Source organism: Neofelis nebulosa, chromosome 12 (assembly GCF_028018385.1).
Source record: "Neofelis nebulosa isolate mNeoNeb1 chromosome 12, mNeoNeb1.pri, whole genome shotgun sequence".
Lineage (NCBI taxonomy): Eukaryota > Metazoa > Chordata > Mammalia > Carnivora > Felidae > Neofelis > Neofelis nebulosa.
The window spans coordinates 25,531,050-25,549,741 of record NC_080793.1 but is presented as its reverse complement, the minus strand read 5'-3'; the positions used below and the strand labels follow the sequence as shown (position 1 = coordinate 25,549,741).

The 18,692-nt window shown below is 40.8% G+C and overlaps 2 long non-coding RNA genes across 2 annotated transcripts in view; one reads left to right on the top strand and one right to left on the bottom strand.

Moving 5' to 3' along the window:
- LOC131491528 (uncharacterized) overlaps positions 1-17,976 on the top strand; it is a 38,950-nt gene extending 20,974 nt beyond the window's left edge. Inside the window, exons 3-4 of the long non-coding RNA XR_009251501.1 lie at positions 7,585-7,653; positions 17,682-17,976. This is a non-coding gene — a long non-coding RNA (uncharacterized LOC131491528). The remainder of the gene's footprint in view (positions 1-7,584; positions 7,654-17,681) is intronic.
- Positions 1-18,692, bottom strand: part of LOC131491529 (uncharacterized) — a 568,938-nt gene that overhangs the window by 394,023 nt on the left and 156,223 nt on the right. Inside the window, exon 4 of the long non-coding RNA XR_009251502.1 lies at positions 13,293-13,390. This is a non-coding gene — a long non-coding RNA (uncharacterized LOC131491529). The remainder of the gene's footprint in view (positions 1-13,292; positions 13,391-18,692) is intronic.

The following is an 18,692-nucleotide window of genomic DNA, read 5'->3' as shown; positions in this document are numbered from 1 at the left end:
TTCAACCTGTAAGTGGCAGGAGATTCAACTAAGCAATGTTAAGGAGAGCCCAATGCAGGGCAATAGCAGTGCAAACAGCAAGGAGAGGGTGCATTTGAGCAGAGCCAGTTTAATTTGGCAAAAGGAAAGGGAAGTGTTAGGGGTGTCTGGGAAATGATGAGCGTGAGTGACTGAGTGGCCATCCCAGTGACCAGGAGGAAACTGCAGAGGTGAGCCTGATCTGTGCTAATACGACAGGAAAAGCACTGCTTTGAAAACATGGGCTTGAAACTCACAGTAGAGATACCTCTGGGAGAATTTTTTTTTAAACCCCTCTTGGTGTAGGCACCATGGGGTGGTACAGAGTACATAGATTTGGAATGAGGCTTTGTGATTTTTCTTTTTTAAGTAAACTACCCGCAAAGCGGGGCTTGAACTTATGACTCCAAGATCAAGAGTCACATGCTTTACTGCCTGGTCCAGAGTACCCCCGGAGGAGATTATTTTAAAAGGCATTCTCACTCACTGACAAATCAGTTTGCGGGAATGAAGGAAATATTTAGAAGATTTATATTGACAAGAAGCACTCACCTTGATTAAATTAATGTAATTTTTAATGTTGTTATTTAGTTATTAATGATAAATTCATAAGAAGATGGCATTTTCATGCCACAATAACTGTTCTGTTAACTTATTTTTATTAGTATTACAGGTAAAATACAAACTGCTTTCATGACCTATATTTTAAATACTAGAATGAAATCCTCAGTTTTTAGTGATGATAAAAAGGAAGCTCAGCTGATCTTTTCCCTAAAGGTGGCAGGGCTTTGTCCCCTTCCTGTATTCCAGACCAATAATAGCTTATGTGTTAAAATAATTAGCTTATATGTACATGTGCGTACTCTTCTAACTTCTTCATTTGTCTTTCCAAACCCAGAGAATGTCTACTACATAAACAACTTCCAAATGTCATTATATGAGTAAGCACTCTAATTAGAAATTAAGTGCCAATAATTTGCCCTATTAAAAACTTAGCTTTTAAAAAAGGAATGATTTATTTCCCTCTTATACCATTTGAATATTATCCTAAAACCAAAGCACTATTTTTTTTTTTTTAAGATTTGTCAAAATCAGAGTACTTTAAAAACAAACTCCCATCTAGTGATACGACTTTATATGATTTTGGGTCCTGATGAGTCCATTTGTTCCAAAATTTGCAGGTGCTTTATGAAAACGACTGCCTGAACAATGTGCATTTTGGAGCTACAAGGAGCCATTGAGATCTTGTATTCAATTTTACAGAGGAATAAACTGAGACTATAGGAAGTTAAATAAAGTGCCTAAAATGTCAGTTAGTCACGGAGGCCAGCCATATTCCTATCCGACATTCTTTTTTTTTTTTTTTTTTAAATTTTTTTCAACATTTTTTATTTATTTTTGGGACAGAGAGAGACAGAGCATGAACGGGGGAGGGGCAGAGAGAGAGGGAGACACAGAATCGGAAACAGGCTCCAGGCTCCGAGCCATCAGCCCAGAGCCTGACGCGGGGCTCGAACTCACGGACCGCGAGATCGTGACCTGGCTGAAGTCGGACGCTTAACCGACTGCGCCACCCAGGCGCCCCCCCGACATTCTTGCTATCACCATCACGTGGGCTCTTACCTTCTAGCACTATGGCCACCTTTGGTACCACCCTTTATGAAACCAGAGCGTACTGCTTGACCCAGGGGAGGGAGCCTCCCAGATCCATCAGAGTTCCTGCCTCTGATGACAGGTAGGCGTCAGAGCAGAACAAAGTCACTCAAGCTTCACCTTTGGGGAATACGGGTTTTATTAACTTCACACACTCACTCCTCTGGCTGTACAGCTGCAGCTTTCTGAATACAGTCCATCAGTCTCCAATGGGTCCTCCTGCCAGTGCCACATCTAACAGCAGCAGACCTAGGATGACTCTGACCGCCTCTCTGGTGCAAACATAATGGATTTATGTCTCAACACACACATGCCACAGAACACTGAAGGGAGATTCTGGCTTGGGACAGAGTCAGGCACATGCTTGCAAACAGAGCAGGATGGGTGTGAATTATTCATTGCTCCCCTCCCTATGGACCCAGGACCACTCCCTTCAGAGAAGTTCTTTTTTACAGGTTGCTGTACATCCTCCAAAATTCTAGAGCTGTCTCTAAACACAGTTACCAGTCTACTTTCTTTTTCCAAAACCCTCTTTCAGGAGAGCTTCTGTATTTCACCTCTATGACGTGTTAGGGTCTAAAGACAGGTAAATGGCCATTTTTTTTTTCTGTGTTTCCTCTCATAGGAGACATGAATCTCTCTTATTCTCAGTAATCCAGGGGTCTGGCTTAACAGTAACCACACATAATCTGCCTGAAACTTCCTGCTGCTGTGGGAGACAGGAGAAAAGTGATCTGTTATTGGATCAGTTCAGATGCTCAGGTCCTCCTAGGGTGTTAGGAACTGAATTGTGTTCCCAACCCCAAATTCACATGTTGAAGCTTCCATACCTTAAAATGTTACTATATTTGGAGACAGGGTCTTTATAGAGATAATTAAGGTTAAATGAGGTCATGAGGCTAGGGTCTTAATCTAATATGACTGGCATCCTTAAAAAAGGAGGGAACGATGCCAGGGATGTGCACACAGAGAATAAGCCATGCAAGGAATAGAGAGAAGGCAGCTGTCTGCACACCTCGGAGAGAGGCTTCAGGAGAACCCAAACTTGCCAAACTTTGATCTTACACTTCTAGCCTCCAGAACTGTGAGAAAATTAATTTCTGTTGTTTAAGCCATGTGGTCTGTGGTATTTTCTTATGGTATCCCTAGAAAACCCATCCATAGGGTGATGTAGAAAGCAACATGGATCTTGATTTTGATCATAAAACCTAGCACCCAAAGGGTGCAAGAGGCTTTGTGCTTTTTGTCACGGGACATGATCAAATCTGACCAGTTTCCCTGTGGATGAAGCACAAGCCAAGGTATTCAATCTCACAAGCAATGGAAAGGAAGAATGGCGACCTTGCAGCCAGGTGGATTTCTTTTTGGCAGGCATGGAGCAGAGTCGTATGTCATGGAGCTGGGTCACATTTCATAGAGCAACCTATATCCAAAGACCATCTTGCCCGAGAAAATATCTGTCCTATCAAATATCCTTTAGTCTATATGTTATAGTCCTGGCATATATTGTAAGAGCTCATTAGTTCAAACCTTCCACTTACTTGAGTTTTGTGAAAAAAGTTATACTAAAGTTTATCTTTATACAAAGTACAAATGAGGTGATGAAGAAATCAATCGATCAACTTCAAGGAAGTGGTATATTTACTTAGAGCGGCTTCAAGAACCTTAGAAATATGCATCTTCATGTAAATAATGATTGTACCAAAGCGTGAGGTGTTCATCTCTCATCATAGTCCAGCTCCCTCCCTTTCTCTCTCACCCTAAAGAGCGGTTCTTAACCCCTGCTCACTTTGAAAGTTGATTTAGATAAATTAGGAAGATGAATGAGAATACCAGAACCTACAGGAAGGACAGGATAGGATCAGTATGATTTATTACACATCTGCAAACATAGTCAAAATATCTACTACATAGTAGGTACTCCCCAAGTGTCCTTCCCAATCTCCTTTCCCACTTAATCTAAAAGTAAGCTTTACTACAGTGATTAATGTTGGTGCTGAAGGATCATGGAAATTCATAAATTATACAGCTGAAATGAAATTAGAGACTATCAACTCCAATTCCTTTATGCTAAGTAAGATGTAGAAACTGAGGCCAACAGAGGTTAAGTGATTTCTTCAAGTTCATTCACTCATCAATGAATACCTGTTGTGTGGCAAGCATTGGGCTGGCTACAGAGTTGGTTGTTGACAAAGTCAGGACCAGGATCCAGGACCTTTGACCTTGAGCTCCTTCCACCCCTAATCCCAGTGCTGCCCCTGAATTAGTTTTGTTTCAGAAATCACCATGTGATCTCAGGCATATCTTGCCACCTCTGCCCATGTATTTAGGGATAATTCTTATTCCTTAAATGCGGTAAAAGAAGATACATAAAATAAATCCTAAATGCTGACAGGATTACACTCAGAGAAAAGAAGAAAAACATCTACAAATGCCCCTTTGGGTGTTTGAGAATGCCTGACAGGTTTCAGTGACACTCTACTTTGAGTAGAACCATGGCACAGATGGAACTGAATGCAAAAGGGCCATGGAGAGGGTGTGGACTAGGTCAGCAGGAGGGATTCTGTGAGAGCAGTTGTACCAAGTGTGGAGGTAGACATGGGAGGTTGGGAACAAACTGAGATTATTGCTGAAGAATGACTCAAACTGCAGAGACAGAAAGGAGTGGTGTTCTAGGCAGAGGGAGCAGAACAAACACATGTGCATGGGAACATCTGTTCAATGTGGAATCTGAAAAGGCTTTAAAAAGTAGAAAGTAGGATACAAAAACATGTCATTATTAATAGCTTATAATCCTCCTGTCTAAGAATTTATGTAAATAGGCTATTTTCAGCCTGATTCATTTTTCTTGTAAACTGGCTTCTTCAAGCTCCAAGAGTGCCTTGAATGCAAACACAACAACTTTGTTGAAAAAGTCAATATTTACCCTTTTATGTGCTTTCTAATTTCAACTTCGTCATTCAGCTAATATTTTAGCAGGGCCTCTAAACTGGCCATAAGGAAGCTTGAGATGCTTCCCAGGCCTGTGAATGAACCAAACATAGCATTGTACCTGCTATGCTCACAAACTGAGCTTAGTTTACTTGTGCCAAATTTTTTTTAAAAGTGAGAGTGGTAAATTTCTCCAGAAGAAAATTTATGTGATCCAAGTAGCAGCAACACACACACACACACACACACACACACACACACACACACAGGCTTCCCATCTGTTTAATACTTTGGAATCTGAGACTCAAAAAATGTCTATTTTGTATAGTGTCCTGGAAACATTTTAAAAAGAAGAAAAATCTCAGTTCATAAGGAGATACTTCAACTTTCTCATGGTTACTATCAAAAAACAAATCTTGCCTCTGGCCTATGATAGAATATCTGGTATCAGACTAGTTCTCCTACTATAAACCTAAAACTAGAAACAAATCATTAGGAAGTGAAATTTAAAAATAGTATTTGCAATAACATCACAAACACAAAATTCTTAGAAATAAATTAATGAAAGATGGGAAAGGCCTTTAAAAACTAAATAAATGCATAGGTATACTATGTTTATGGATCAGAAAACTCAATATTGTTAACATGTCCATCCTATACAAATTAACCCATAGACTTAATGCAATCTCAACCAAATTTCTAGAAGACAAGATGATTCAAGAAATTTTATGACTGAGAACAAACTGAGGGTTGATGGGGGGTGGGAGGGAGGGCAGGGTGGGTGATGGGTATTGAGGAGGGCACCTTTTGGGATGAGCACTGGGTGTTGTATGGAAACCAATTTGACAGTAAATTTCATATATTAAAAAAAAATAAAATAAAAAATAAAAAAAAATTAAAAAAATTAAAAAAATTAAAAAATAAAAGAAATTTTATGTAAATACAAAATGGCAAGAATGCAAAAACAGTATTAAAAAGGAACAAAGACTGGGCGAATTACACCACCTAATGCAAAGATTTATTACAAACTTCATTAAGCAAGACATCATCCTGTTGGCTAAAAATACAGATATAAATCAACAAGAAGGACTAGACAGTCCAGATGTAAACCCGAAAATACATGGCCAACTGATTTTTGAAAAATGCACCAACATAATTTAATGGGAAAGGAGAATCTTTTCAACATAGGCTTCTGAAATAGATGGACCTCCACATGCCAAAATGCACGCACACACACACACACGCACACATAACACAACACCAGAATTTCAGCTCCTGTTTCATGCCATACACAAATTTAATTTAAAATAAATCACAGACATAAAAAGGTAAAATTATAAAAATTTGAGAAGAAAATGTAAGACAAAATCTTTATAACCTTTGTGTAGGCAAAGATTTCTTAAACAAGACACAACAAGTACATACCATAAAGGAATAAAAAAGTGATAAATCTATCTTCATCAAAAGTAAAATATTCTGCTCTTCAAAAGATAGTTAGGAAATTGAAAATGTAAGCCACTGACAGGAAAAAAATATTCACAATGCAGACGTATGACAAAGTACTAGACTATAAAAACTCTGCCAACTCAATAAGAAAAAAAATAAAAATAAACCAAAAAATGCATGAAAGATTTAAATAGACACTTGATAAAAGAAGATATTCAACTAGTCATAAGTGCATGAAAATATAGTAAACATCTTTAATCATCATGCAAATACAAGAATGGCTAGAATTAAAAGACCAAAAATACCAAGTGTTGACAAGGATTGGGGGGCAACTCATACAGTGTTATGGATGGTAAAATGGCACAACCACTCTGTGGTTTCCTCTAAAGTGAATCATACACTTAGCATACTACTCAATGATTTTAATCATAGCATTTGCCTAAAAGAAATGAAAATGTATATTCACAAAAAGATTTTATGTGAATATTTAAAGCGGCTTTATTCGTAATAGCTCCAAACTGGAAATAATACAAATGTTCATCAATTGGTGAACAGATAACTGAACTATTGTATATTCAAACAATGGAATACTACTTGACAATAAAAAGGAATTAACTACAGATAGACGCAACTACAGATAGATGAATGAATCTACAACATTCTGCTGAAAGAAACCAAACACAAAACAGTATATCCAAAATGACTCTAGTTATATTAACTCCTTGATCATGCAAAACTAATTAATGGTGATGGAAATCAGATAAATGTTTGCATGAGGCAAAGATTATTGGCGGGGAGGGGGGTGCGGGGATGAAACGCAAAGGGCCATGAGAGAAGTTTCTGGAGTGATAGAAATGTTCTACATAATATTGAATTGGTGGTTACTCTTGTGTATACATTTGTCAAACTCATCAAAGTATCCACTTGAAATGTCAATTATTCTGGAAGAAATTTGATTTAAAAAATAAAAATTATAGGAGCGCCTGGGTGGCTCAGTCAGTTAAGCATCTGACTCTTGATTTTGGCTCAGATCATGATCTCACAGTTCTTGAGTATGAGCTTCACGTCGGGCTCTGTGCTGACAGTGTGGAGCCTGCTTGGGATTCTCTCTCTCCCTCTTTCTCCGCCCCTCCCCCACTTCCATGAACACACACACTCTCTCTCAAAATAAATAAGTAAACATTAAAAAAATAAAGATCATAAGATAAACAGAAACTTGCACAGTACAGTTTACAAAGGCATTTCATTGTTGGGTTGAACTTCTTAATCCCTATCACCACCTTGTGAAGTAAACATACTACAAGCTTCTCTTGTGAAAAAATTACAAAATCACAGTCTGTTTATGAGCTACAGTGTCTCACTTGAGCATAGGTTTTATCCCAACACCCCCTGGAAGAGTGAGATGAACACCCCCCACTGCCCCACTCACACAAATTATAAAAGCTGTTTCGGATGGAGCATCACCTAGATTTTCAGGGAGGGAGAGGGAGTGCTTATAATAATAATGGCTATATTGATTTATTATTTACTTATCAGGTCCTGTCGTGTGCCAGACATTGTGGCAAGCTCTGGTCAAGCAATTCTGAAAACAGTTCTGGGAAGCAGGTATTATTATGCTCTCTACTCACAGATGAGGACGATGAGCCTCAGTGAAGTTAAGGGACTTTCCCAAGTTCACACAGCTAGTAAATGGCAGAGCTGGGGACACAGATCTGATGGACTCAAAGGTGCAGCTCTTCCCATACACAGCACCACACTGGCTCCATGTTTAAGCTAAATGGAGCAGTTTCTTTTTGGCAACTAAATTTACCCAAGGGAGCTGGCAGGGAGTTGTCCTTTGGAGATTAAGCTAAGGTCAAATGAACTTCAGGATTGAGATGATGTGTTCCATACCTGAAGGATCCTGTGAGTGCCAATGCTTCTCTTAACCTAGTGGACACTGAGCTCCAAAGGAAAGAGGGGTGTCCCTATGAGGGCACCTGTGCTGATCACCTCAATGGTTGAATATTGATATGAAAAAGCAGGGGAGACTTGAGCGTGATCATGCAGGCAGTACTTGCTGGTGTGAGATGATGTTTTTGGTTAGAGACCTGGAATCACAGAGTCCTAGATGCAAAGTATTGTGGCATGAAGTTTTCATGTTGACAAATAGCTTATGTAGACCCATTTTTCTTTTAAAGAAGAAAATGAAAGAGGCATCAAAACATAATGGATTATTATTATATATTTGGGGTTAAGTGCCAAATCTAACACTTGGTAAAAAATGAATTTAAAGCTAGAGAATAGTGGGTTAAGATCCTGACTCTGTACTTGCATTGTGCAATCTTGGGTGGGTTACTTCTCTGAGCCTCCCTCACCTCGGCTGGCAGATGTGATAATGGCACGTATTTCGTGGCACTGATGATAAGGCAGATATTTGTCAGTGCCTGGCACTACATAATTGCTTGACTCTCTCCTCCTTTGAGTAACCCATCTGGAACCTTAGGCTTCAACTTTGTTATGAATCTCTAAACTTCAGTCCTGGCTGTACGAACTTGCCTGGAACCGCATCTATGTCCAGGGAATGGAATCTGCTAGCAGATTCTTCTCAGCTCCTTCCATCTCTCTCTTCCGGGGTCTTGCTTTCTTCCTGCACCCCAGGCTTAATACTATCCACTCCTTGCTTCTGGGCCTGCTGAGTCTGCCCAGCTGCCCAGAGACCTCAACTCTCTATCATCAACCTGCCCATGTTCCCTGTGGCTGGCTCAGATGAGAGGGGCAGGTCTGTTCTGATAAAAACTCTGTCACAAAGCCTCCAGGCCTTTCTGCTGAATTCTTTCCTAACTGGACTTTTAAAAAGGCAAACCTGACCATGTTATGCTCTTGATTAAAGTCCGCTTCATTTTTCCTCAAGACAAAGTCCAAAATCCCTAGCATGGCCTGCAAAATCCCACAGGATACAATTTATAGCAACTTACCTTCCGCTCTCTCCAATCTGCACCTCCACCTACCCCAACCAGCCTTCCTCTACCTTCCAACCAGATTGAACTACCTACACTTCCCAAATGGGCTATACTCCTTCTTACCTCAGGGACTTTGCATATCCTATTGCTATTTCCTCCAATTCTTGTCTCCCATTTCCTTCAAAGCTCATCTTTTCTATTCTTCATGAATCAGTTTAGCCATCACTTGGAAAATTATCTCTGATTGCCAGGGCTATTCAGGACCCATCTTGTCTGTATCCCTGAATCTGTAAGCTTCCATTACAGGCCTGATTACTGATTAGCCATTAATTGGCTTTCTTATATCTTTTCTCAAAGAAGGTGAGTACTTGGAGAGTTAGACTACATTTGCATTCCTGTGCCTCCAGCATCTACCAGGGTGTCTGGCATCTAAGGGGCACTCAGGGAGCATTTGTAGAACAAACACATGAAAAGAATGACAGCAAGTCAGGAATAATGAGTGACAACTGCATACCTTTGAAGGAGGCTACGGGCCCTGGAAAAGATAGTCCTTAGAGGAAAGAAAGCAACAGTGAGAATTTCAGCAATAAGCTTTCTGTGAGATTTCCCAAAGGATCCCAGCAAATGGGGCCGACTGCAGCCCAAGACCACTGGACCACCCTGGAAAAGCAAAGCCTTCTCAGAGTTGTGTGGGAACCCCTTCCACCTACATTGTGCTCTCAGCCCACTCAGTCTGGAAATGGAGTGTTACATATTTTGGTCGGTGTTGTGTGCTGGCCTGCTCCAAAGTTGAAGAGAAAGGCATTCTCTAGGCACAAAGAATGCACCCAGACCCACTGATTAGGAATGCATTTTTAAACCAAAAAGTTTGGGAAGAGTTAAGCAGCCTGGAAGCTTTTAGAGATCTTTGGCAAATGGGACTCAGCACAAAGACCTCCCAGGATGTAGAACTTGTCCCAGACAGGAATCAAAGCTGTCCCAGATCTGCTAACGATTTCTAGGGGCTTAAATAATTACCAAAGATCTATTTGTAGCAGGTCCCCAAGGTGGATCCTAAGACTCCTAAGATCTGCTCTCATATAAGACCTGCAAATGCAGGCTTCTTTGACCCAGCAGATGGGCAAATTTTGAGAAATATAGGCTGAGTTGAGACGATCACAGGATCCTTGAGATTACACTTGTATAGAAAGACTTCAAACCCATTTCTGGCCTGGTCATTATATGGATGTGTCACTGGTGACAGTCTCCTACAAATTCTATTTCTTCATCTTGAAAATGCAGACCCACTGAGACTATGTTCCCAGAGGACCACAAATCAGTACTGTGGACTTGACAGTGAACTGATACTGCACAGCAGTTGACATTCTCTGGGATCTGAATGCCTGGATTCAACCTTGGCTCTATCACTCGTGTGACTACGAGCCTCGCTTTCTACATCTGTAAAATGGGAATAACGAGAGGATGTGTAATAGTAAAGATACAGTAGAATTCGAATTTAGTGTAGAATCCTTGCAAGCTCCTGGGACACAGTACAATCAGTGAGTTTTAAGTACCATTAGTGAAGTGGGAGTCTCCTTAACACTCTGGGTGCAGAGTAGCCACAGGACTGACCAGAACACAATCTTTGCTCAAGTGGCTCACCTCATAACACTACAAAACAACTCTATAGCCTCAGCTATAAGATGGTCACTGACTTGGGTTTGTTCTCTGCGTTAATCAGCATATATTTACCGAAATTATGTGCCCACCTAACGCCTGGCTCTGAGGCTACAAAGATGAAGAAGGAATGGTCCCTGCTTAATCCAGTTTTGTTAAATTCACTGATGGGCGGGTGAGTCAGATCCAAATAGATGTCACGGAAGAATAATATCTGTCTCATTACAGTGTAATAAGTTAAGTGAAAGAGGGAGGCAGGGTTGCTGTGGATGCACAGAGCAAGGGCCGAGGGTGTGTGGAAGTCTTCCTAAAGGGCAGAGATTTGGGGGAGACACAAAAGAATGAATTGGCAGAGATCACCAGCTGAAGAAGGCAAAGGAAGCAGGTTCAAAGCCGTAAGTCCAGCCAGTACAAGGGCCCAGAGATGCCACGCACTTTGGAAACTATTGGAATGACTTGGAGATATGGGAGTAATTCACCTCAGCTAGAGGCCAGGATATGAAGGTAGTGATGAAGCTGGAGCTTGATGTAAGTAGAAGAGATCTCAGGGAGATCCCATGAGCTGAATTTGGGTTTCTCAACCTCGCCACTACCACCATTTTGGGGCAGGATGGTTGTTTGTTGTGGGGCTGTCCATGCATTGTAGGATATTTAATAGTATCCCTAGCCTCCACCCTCCAGATGCCAGCAGCATGTACACATCCCCTTCCCCACTCTGATGACCAAAATCATCTCTAGACATTGTCAAATGTCCCTCAAGGGCAAAATCTCCTAGTTGAGAACCAGTGGACTAAATTAAGGACTTCGCACTTTGTGCTGGGTTAGAGGTTCCTAAGGTAAGGCGATATGGCCAAATATGCATTAAATTTCGATTGTTTCAGATTAGAAAGAAGACAAAGACAAATAGCAATGTGGCTATTGCAACCATCTAAGAAAGGCATTATAAGTGACAGCAGAAATGCTAAAGAAGGGATGTTCTCTACATAGAGATATAAACATAGATGTATAGAAAGTTTATACATCTCTCTATATATACTCTTTATACAGAGATATACATATATACTAAACATATAATAATATATACTAATATTATATAAATAGTATATGTAATACTAATTATATATTAAGATGTATAACATATAATGCACACACACACTCATTGACTCTATAGGAAAATTGAGGGAGGTTAAGAGAGAAGGGGGTGATGAGTCTTTACCTCCTATCCAAGGACAAATATGAAAACTTTGTTTGAATTGTTTATAATCCTCCAGAAAAATTATGAATGGCACCATTACACTTTAAAATTAATAACACAATTTCACAAACAGATTAGCTTGTGAAATTCACACAACAGTCTCCCAAATTGGGCTTTGTAATCTGAATACTACATGTGAAGAAACTGCTATCTAGAGAGTTAGAGATTTAGCCAGAGTCACACAGCCAGTTGACTGTGGAGTGTGGACTCACTTGAATCTAATCCCGTTCTCTTCCCTGCCCCCCAACCATGTCACAAAAGATGTTTCATAACATCCGGCTTATAATATTCTAACCCATTGCAATCAGTTTGATCTGGGCATTTTAAAACTAATTCCATCTAGTTTTTCAAACAATACATTTCCAAGCAGACGATCTCATGAAAATACATAGAGAAGAGAACCACAAAAAGTTCTGGAAAGTTTTGTATGCCTCTTTCTTTTTCTTTTTAATTTTTTGGTATGTGCTTTCTTTCTTTTTTTTCCCTCTTTCTTATGGTGTTAATTAAGGATGCACTGTCCCTGTTTTACTCAGTTCTGGCTCTTATAATGAGAGCTCATCAGCCCTAGCTAAAGTACTCATCCCATACCCACCACGCTTTCTCCCCCAGTAACTCCCCAGGTTTCTGTGAATTTGATGCCTAGAGTCCATGTGTCACAACCAGGCCATTGAGGGGCAGAGAGAATGAAGCCCTGCACTTAATTTGTTTGATTCGCTCTGTTGCTGACAAATCTTTCTGCTTTATCTTTAGAAAGAGGAAAAAAAATGTTCCTTTTTTTTTCATGGTGCAAAATTTACAGCTGATAAATCTGTCTAAATGCTGTTAACAGGTAAAGTGCACCTGGGGGCCAAACATGATTTCACCAGACCAATGAAGAATGCGTGCATTTTCCCCAGTTGTGCCCACACATCATTTGTTACACTGTTTGAAAGGCTTGGCCAGTGGCTGTACTCAGCTTCACTCCCACCCCGAGTCAAAGAGCCTCCACTTACACAGTTTTCCAACTATTGCAAGGGGAAAATTTCAGAGGCGAACATCAGTATTGTTCCGCACACTGGGAGAGAAACAGAAAAGTTACAGAATGTATTCAAACTATGCAGTTGCTCTATTTTTTTAAATTCAGATTTGCTTGAGAATTGCATTAAAAGTCAGAGGGCTAATATGGCCCCTGGAGGTGAAAAGAAACCAAAATTTATCCAGAGCTTTTCATGGGTTAGGTCTTACACTTGTCACTTTGCCTGCTTATCTCATCGATTCCCACTGCAATGCTATCAGAGATTATCCGTTTATCCTCATTTTCTAAAAGGAAATTTGGAGGCTCAGAGAATATAAAAGACTTGCCCAAGACCACTCATCAAATGAAGGTAGAATTAATAATATTGGTCACTCACTCAGCTGTTTGTTGAGTGCTTTTGCCAAGCACTGTTCTGGGCACTGAAGATACATCTGGGAACAAGACTAAGACCTCTGTCTTCATGGAGCAAACATTCTGGACAGGAGACAGATAATAAACATGGTAAAGATATAAAATATCTAGTATTTGAAACAAATGCTTCAGTAGTCATTGAGGCTGTTTACCAAATATTTTCTGTGCTCAGCTTTCTGTGTGTCTGGCTCTAGCAAATGAGTGGTAGGTGGAATCGCTTCTGACTGGAGTATGTGATTGCTGGTTTGAGACTCTCCAGGACACTCTCTATTCCCTCCCATGCTAATAGGCAAGGATTTAGGTGATAATCATTGCATCAGTCTGGGTCCCAGGTAAGAACTCAAGAGCTCAGTGCTACGAACAGGGTAAAGGTTGTATGCAAAAGAGAGGTTCAACTACAAGTGTAAGGAATGGACATTTAATTAGGAATAACACAGTAAGGGGAACTCTGAGGCCCTGCTCTGGAGTTCAAATCCAACAGTACAAATGAGCCTAAAGCCTGAAGCCAAGGAAATAGGGTTTTACAAGTCACATATCGTTGTGGAAAGAGCATGATACAGTGCAGGAGAGACAGAAAGTGACTCAAGGAGATGTGGGTTCAAATCTCAGCTCTACCATTACTAACCAGCTGAACAAAAACCTTTGAAACAGTTGAAACAGCTAATAGATGAACATCAGTTTATTTGCAAATGCAAATGACAAAGTTGCTGTATAGAATTGTTGTAGCAAGGGCTAAATACGGTATATTATGTGAAGTCAAAGTGCTTGGTCCCATGTTCATTAACTGTCAGTGCTGCGCTATCCCTGTCTCCCGCGCCCCAGTAGCCTTCTTCAGGCCTCCGTTCATGAGAATTAGAAGTTGTGTGTTGTCTGCAACAGGCTACAAGCATGACTTTTCTCCAATGACTGTAATTAGAGCCTTTCCTTTTAAGAGTCTGGTTCTTGTATTCCTCACTTTGGTTTCTTGTTTTGTTTTGTTTGTGTGCTTTGTTTCTTCTTCTTCTGTTTTTTGTTTGTTTGTTTTGTTTTGTTTTGTTTTTTGCTTCATTTGTCTTCAAAAAATCATTAATGTGTCCACTGTTCAACAGCATTCCAAAGACTAAACACTGATTCTCATTTCCTATGGCAGTCACTAGATTTCCTTCTCCTCTTTTTGCCTCTTTCTCTTTCCAAAACAAAGCAAAACAAAAACAAAACAAACAAGCAAACAAAGAAACCAGTGAGAGCACAGCTTCCTAGCTCCCCTGCAGTGGTCTCCATCCTGTGCATCTTCCTCTCCTCTCTTGGGACCTTGTCTGTTGATTGAGACATATAATTGGATTAAGCAGGTTTATGTCTCTGTGTCCTGTTTCCTGTACAATTTATGTCCTTCACCACACATCAGTAAGAAGCAAAAAAGGAAGTGTCTTCCTTGTTCACAGAGAAAAACCAATTATCCTTCTTCTAAAATGAAATCATATGTATTTATTTGGTGGGAAGTCTTCAAAGAAACCAAAAGGATCCCTCTAAAATATCCGGGCCATCTTTACAACCCCCTGAAGTCAGGCTTAATGTTTATTAACTAAAAGTTTATTGGTTACCTACTAGGCACTAGATATCAAATACAAACAAGAAGGGGTCACTCCCCTTAAGAAGTTCACAGTCTGGGAGGGAAGCAGACATGACTCATTACACTGCAGTGTGATTCATACAGTGTAAGACTGCAGTGGTCAGAAGTGGCCCAAGGGAAGGTGTGATTAATGCAGTGGTGCTTGGGGCAGGAATGGTGGGCTGGATGGGACGTAAGATGGCGATAAGGTTGGAGAGATCAGCCAGGCCTGGTCATGTAGAACTCCAATTATATGGGAGAAAAAAGTGTGGAGTTTACTTGTTTTCCCCAAGAGAGGAGAGGATTAGAAGATGTGGATGTGGAGGTTGATTCCATTGTGAATCTGGATTGGTTCTAATTCAAAAATGGAAAGAGGAGAGAATGGAATTAATTAGACACTATGCTGGGAAGTTAAACATATTACCTTGTTTCAACCTCAGAACACCACAGCATGTACCTGCTTTGCCCCAAGCTGTTCTTATTGCCCCTATTTTATACATGAGAAGACTAAGGTTCAGAAACATTTGTCTCACATCTGCCCACTGGCCTTGAGAGACATAGCAAAGCTCTTGAGTGCTGGTTGGGGAACCAAAATGATATGTCCTTTCCACATGGGTTTTCTTCTACTAGTCTGTCCACGCCAAGGGCTTTTATGATTATGGCTTCTTTTTTTTTTTAATTTTTAATTTATTTTGAGAGAGAGAAAAAGCACAAGCAGGGGAGGGGTAGAGAGAGAGGGAGAGAGAGAATCCCAAGCAGGCTCCTCGCTGTCAGTGCAAAGCCTGACACAGGGCTGGACCTCAGGAACGGTGAGATCATGACCTGAGCTGAAATCAAGAGTTGGATGCTTAACCGACTATGCCACCCAGGTGCCCCTATGATTATGGTTTCTTAAAGCCGACGGAAGCTAGATGAACAAATGGTAGCTGGAGAAAAGATGAATACTCAGTAAACTGTTCAGTTACCAAAGATGGCATAATTTCAGATAAAGATGTTAAGGCCTCTGAAACACCTTTGCTCTCTCCCACTGTTTGGAACTTCAACATTGATACACAAGAGAACCTTAGACCCCAGAAGATGATAATTGAATGAACAGTGCTTGCATAAAAGATATATGGCCATCACAAAGCTTTGCCCTACAACACAAAGAAGCATTTCCTGGGGGTCCAAAGTGAACCAGCTCATCATCACCAAGCAACCAGATCATATTCTCACATCTCCTTCTGACAGAGGAGACAGATGGTGGTGCTGGGGGCTCCAAACCACTCCCACGGGCAGGCAAGTTCTTCAGCAAGCTTCCTCCCTGGGGTTGACTACCTGGAAAAGGAGATCTTCTCCACCCTTGCTTCTGTGGGGTGAATCAGGAGGAGTGGACCAATAAATCTGGTCTTCCTCTCAAGTCCACATTCTCAAAAAGGATGGTGATTTTTATTTTGCAGTTTGCAGGTTCACCAGGACATATCACCAGGTGACTGGCCAATAAAGGCCCAAAACAACATGGATGTCGGGCAGGACCATGGCCACTGGAGCAAGAACCTAGGTCTCCAGAAACCAGCTCAAGCCATCTCTCCGGATTACATGTGTGATAAGGAGCTGCCAGGCTGGCTGGCGATGTGAGGAAACTCAGATGTGCAGCCAAAGAATCACTACTCAGTCTGTTCAGAGGGTTAGGCTTACCAAAGAGGGAGGAAGTAGTTCAGGGAAAGATGTGAGGGGTCATGGTGGCCCGGCCTATCGCTCCTCCCTACAGGTCAGCCAAGTCAGGCCCTGTTTTATCAGATGGGATGCAGCCTCTCTTCTTTCACTGCTTCCTTGAAATGTACAGCCCAGATTTAGCAATTCTTGCCTCCATTATGTTCGGACAGAACTGATTCTTTGGCTCAAGTACTGAAAAGCAGACATTCTGTGGGCTGCCTGGCACCCTTGGTCTCCCTTCACCCCCCTAAAAGCCCTTTAGGTCAGATGACGCAGATAATACCAATGACCTCTCTCTGACAAATGAGGACTCTGACAGAGGGAGACTGCCTGACTACTCCAGCAGTTTTCTCCTTGCATGTCCTGTGGGATCAGACAGTGTGGCCCTGGTTCTCACTGCCACACACTTACATGCTGCAATTTTAAGCCAAATGAGTCTCTCCTTTTTCAAACTGCTGTAGGGCAATAGCTTCATAATGCAGAGGAACTCCATCAAATTTGGATTTTATTTATAAGATGAAAGGTCCCCTTTGTATGCAGGCACAATGGGAAGAGGATACACGTCAAGACCATCTTCCTGAACTCTTATGGTTTTTTGTCCATCTCAAAGCAATGCTGTGTGTCTAAAAAAAGCCAAGAATCATTGCTATTATTGCTGTTTTTGTTGTTAACATTCTTCTTATTGATTGATTGGTTGGTTGATTGATAGTGGTGGTTGTTGTCATCCTGGGCTCACTCTCAATCTCTCAATTCCTAATTCAAACGTTTGTTTTTCTGGCTTCTTTACCAAAACCTTATAATGACAAGAAATTTACCATCTACATGGCCCTGCTCTGCCTCCATCCCCTCCCTAATTTTTTCCTCACTATAGAAGTCATAAAGTCACACATTTTGCAGCCTTTATCCATTTCCTATGGTTGTAAAACTTCATGGCACTAGGATTTCTTTCCAACTATAAGATGTTCTAATTCAAAATTTTGTGTTCCTTTATGTCAGTGCTAAGCAACCTTTTTACTCTCAGGTAATTTAGGAAAAAAATAACATCTACACGTTATTCTTTTTTCTCTACAGTTCAAAATGAAGACGGCTGTATTGGGTCCTAAGAGGCCTCCACTGCTGCAGGGACTGGAGAGCTGGGCCCCAGAAAGCTCTTCTGCCCCTTCATCACAATGGCCTTGGGAGTTGAGGGTCGCTCCAGGGCAGACTCCTCAATGTTTACGCACCCCCTGAGAGTCAGAAACCTAAGGACGCTTCCCTGGCACCACCCTCCGTGGTGGTACCAATGAGTTCTAGCGATGTCTGTGCTGCTGTGTCCTTGTTTAATATACTTCTGGGTTGGTTATGCTTATAAAATACAGTACATTCATTTGTCGATAAGTCTTCTTTAAAGTCTCATTAAGAATTCTATGGTGGGTTGCTTGGGTGGCTCAGTCAGTAAAGCATCTGACTTCAGTTCGGGTCATGATCTCGTGGTTCCTGAGTTCAAGCCCCCATCGGGCTCTGTGCTGACAGCTCAGACCCTGGAGCCTGCTTCAGATTCTATGTCTCCCTCTCTCTCTGCCTCTCTCTCTCTCTCAAAAATAAATAAACATGAAAAATTTTTTTAATTAAAAAATAATTCTATGGTGAATGATGTATATAAAACTGATGGTCTGCCCTTGGGGTCCATTTGACTTAACATGGCTTCTCCTGTGGCTATTTCATAATATTTTTGAATTGTGAAGAAATAAAGTAATTTTTTCTGTGCACATATTCCCACTGTTCTTTTTTGACAATAAAGTCAGTATGATGTTAAGGAGTGAGAAATAGGGTTTATAGCACTACTTGACTCTTGGCAAAGTAAATGAAAGAATGATATTTGTTGTGATTTCTTCATCAATATAATTTTGGTGAAAAATGGATTGGTTTAAAATAGGTGAAGTTTAATTATTTACTCAAGAAATACAGCCAGTGATAACAATGAAGACTTGACTCGAATTTTATTCCATAGCCTGGCTGTCTTGCACATTTGGATTAGGAAGCCAGAGCAGATATCCAGTTCGTTTTTCAGGCTACCTTTCTCCTTTTCATTCTACAAATGAA